The sequence below is a fragment of the Egretta garzetta genome, unplaced genomic scaffold, assembly GCF_000687185.1.
Source record: "Egretta garzetta isolate BGI_Z169 unplaced genomic scaffold, ASM68718v1 scaffold395, whole genome shotgun sequence".
NCBI lineage: Eukaryota > Metazoa > Chordata > Aves > Pelecaniformes > Ardeidae > Egretta > Egretta garzetta.
This window is the reverse complement of record NW_009259794.1, coordinates 152,820-155,631: the sequence shown is the minus strand read 5'-3', so window position 1 is coordinate 155,631 and position 2,812 is coordinate 152,820. Positions and strand designations below refer to the sequence as shown.

Genomic DNA, 2,812 nt, shown 5'->3' with positions numbered 1-2,812 from the left:
GTGGTGGGGACGCCTCAGCACAGTGCCTGGGACCTGGGAACAAGGTGGCGTCTTGTCCCCAACCTCAAACCCACGGACATCCAGGGGGACACCCCGAGGAGAAGCGGGGACCCCGGCAGGACCCAGAGGAGGACGGAGAGGAGAGGCTGCGGGGGGTTGTGGAGGGCTCCGGCAGTGATGGAGCAAAGCCCAGGCGGGTGTGGGACCCCCGCTCCGGGGTGCCCAGCCTCGCCGGGATGCGGCACTTTGGTTTCAGCTGGGATTGCGGGTTGGGAACGCAAGGAAGGAGCTGGAGAGACCCTCGCCCGCCGGGGATGGGGTCCCGGTGCCACGCTCGGTGCCTGAGGAGAGCCACATCTCCCCTGCCACCTCCTCCAGCCTGGTGCCACAGCCAGCACCCAGCACCCGGGCTCTGCCTCCCCATGGGGACCAGGACCTCCGTCAGGCTGTCCCCATGCCCCCAACACCGTCACCCGGCCCCAGCCGCGATGGCGGGGAGGGAACCCAAGAAGGGGAGCTGTGGGTGGCCACGGGGACCCGATCTGGCCGAGGACCGTGCCCGGCCACCCCGGCATCCCAAGCTGCCCCACAGCCACCAGGGTGTCCCTACCCACCGGCCAGGCTGTGCCAGCACCACACGGCTCATCCGTCTGCCATCTCCCAGATGCCACAAAGCCACCAAAGGATGTGGCTTGGGCATGGCACGGGGCACGCATCCCCTGGCCCCCTACATGCTCCAACACTATTTTGGAGCAAAACCCTGCGGAAGCACCCGCCGCTCCGCCCAGCACCGCCACGGCCCCCTCTGCACCCGCATCGCTCCGGTCCCGCGGCCACACCGCCACTGCCATCCTCCCCGCATCACTAATTTTTGGGAAATATTAGACTTTAAAGCTGTCGTTCTGGTTTGGACGTCTGCTAGTGCCGCGCCACCCGTCCCCTTCCTCCCTCGGCTTTTGGTTTCAATGCAAGGTTCTGTAGGGTATTTTTATTATTATTAAAAGAAAAAAATAATTAAAAAAAAAGGCAAAACAGAAGGGAGTGGAAACGAGAGCAGACTCTGTGTAAATGCTCTCGTCTGCGGTTTCCCGGCGAGGCGGAGGTAGAGAGGCAGAGCCCCGGCGCGGAGCGGGGCCGGGGGCATGCGGGGACACGCGCAGCGGGGAGGGCAGGGATGGGATGGACCCCCAGGAGAGCAGGCGGCCCCGCAGCAGGCGCATCTGCAATACTCTTATATATTACCTCTTCTCAGGAAACGTAAGAAAAATAGACAATATTACATATGTCACACCATAAATAAAGTGAACAGTCACTCAAGGGGCAGCCAGCAAAGCTCCCAGCCTCGGGGTGCACCCTCCCGGGGGGATGCACCGAGGCCTTGGGGTGCACAAACCAACCCCTGGGGGGATGCACCGAGGTCTTGGGGTGCACAGAACCCCCCCGGGGTGGATGCACTGAGGTCTCAGGGTGCACAAAGTCACCCCTGAGGGGATGCACTGAGGTCTCGGGGTCCTCAAATCCACCCCTGGGGGGATGCACCAAGGTCTCGGGGTGCACAGAAACCTCCCGGGGGGGATGCACCGAGGCCTCAGGGTGCACAGAGCTGCAGCAAGGCTCAGTGCTGGTGGCACAGGGCCGTTAACGCCACCTCGGAGGTGCCCCATGCACCCAGCTCTGCTGCGGCGCGGCACGGCACACGGCGTGGCACGGCACGGCACAGCCATCGCAGGAGGCAGCTGCAAAGGCAGCGCAGCAGCCGGACCCCTGGGTGACTGGCAACACAACCGACCCGGCCCCAAACCCTTCCCTCCTCTTCCTCCCCTACAGAAAACACACAGGATGGTTTTTGCAAATGCGGAAAAACTACAGCTCCTAGCGAGCACACGACTTCAGTTTGCCTCCGGCCAGCCTCGCTCCCCCACGCCACAGCCTCCAGCGGGTTCTCATCATCCTTTATTTGGCAAATGTCTCTTATTATTATCACTATCATTATTATTATTATTATTATTTTTTGGACCTCTGCAAAACACTATTTACATTCACATTAGCGTACAGCACTCCTGCCCCGCGTGGGGCTTCCCTCCTCGGAGCCGGGGGACTTTCCGTATTGCACTCCCGTCCTCTGCGCTTTGTACAACGATGCCAGAAATACAAAATAATCAACATCGTCCTTGGCTGCCTCCTCGGCCAGGAAGGAGGTGGCGCTCGCTTTCCTTTCCTTTCTTTTTTCCTCTTAAAAATCCTTGCAAAATAAATCAGACGCGGGGTGTGGGAGCAGCCCGGCAGTGAGGGGCTGGGGGGGGGTGTCCACCCCGACGGCTTCGGGAAGGTAGAAGAACCAAAATCCAGCTTTTAATCTTTTTTTTTTTTTTTTTTTAATTCTCTTTTTCCAGGGCGGCGGCGGGCAGAGGTAGAGATGTGCCGGCTCCGGCTGCGCCCACCGGGCGGTTCTCAGCCACCATCTCCCCCTCCCACACCTCGGGGGCTTGCTTTTTAAAAAGAAAAATTAAAAAAAAAAAAAAGGTGGGGTTTTTTTTTTTGCTTTAGTTTAATAGAAACTCTTTAAAGCCCCGGGGGCACGTCCGTCCGTCCTTGCCGGGAAGGGAAGGAAGCAACAACAGAACGAAACGAACTTTGGCAGTGGAGAGACGTTTGGATCTTCCTTGGTTTTGGATTTCCTTTGGAGCAGAGGTGAGTCTGGTCTGTTCTTGGCTAGCTAGCAAGGTAGTTACAGGTGAGCGGCCGCCACGCGGCTTGACTTGGCGTCGTCTGGTTTTTGGATTTTTCTTTTTTTTTTTTCTTTTTCTTTTTT

General features: G+C 58.6%; 1 protein-coding gene and 1 long non-coding RNA gene across 3 annotated transcripts in view; one reads left to right on the top strand and one right to left on the bottom strand.

Moving 5' to 3' along the window:
* GALNS (galactosamine (N-acetyl)-6-sulfatase) overlaps positions 1–127 on the bottom strand; it is a 62,688-nt gene extending 62,561 nt beyond the window's left edge. Inside the window, exon 1 of the mRNA XM_009639666.2 lies at positions 123–127. The gene's annotated coding sequence lies outside the window, so the exon portion shown is untranslated. The remainder of the gene's footprint in view (positions 1–122) is intronic.
* On the top strand, positions 7–2,522 carry LOC118452368. Of its 2 annotated transcripts, none has more exons than XR_004842134.1 (2): positions 7–1,417; positions 1,544–2,522. It is a non-coding gene; the product is annotated as an uncharacterized LOC118452368 (long non-coding RNA). The 2 variants fall into 2 exon arrangements; XR_004842135.1 differs by having other exon boundaries at positions 1,502–2,522.
* The last annotated feature ends 290 nt before the right edge of the window (positions 2,523–2,812 follow it).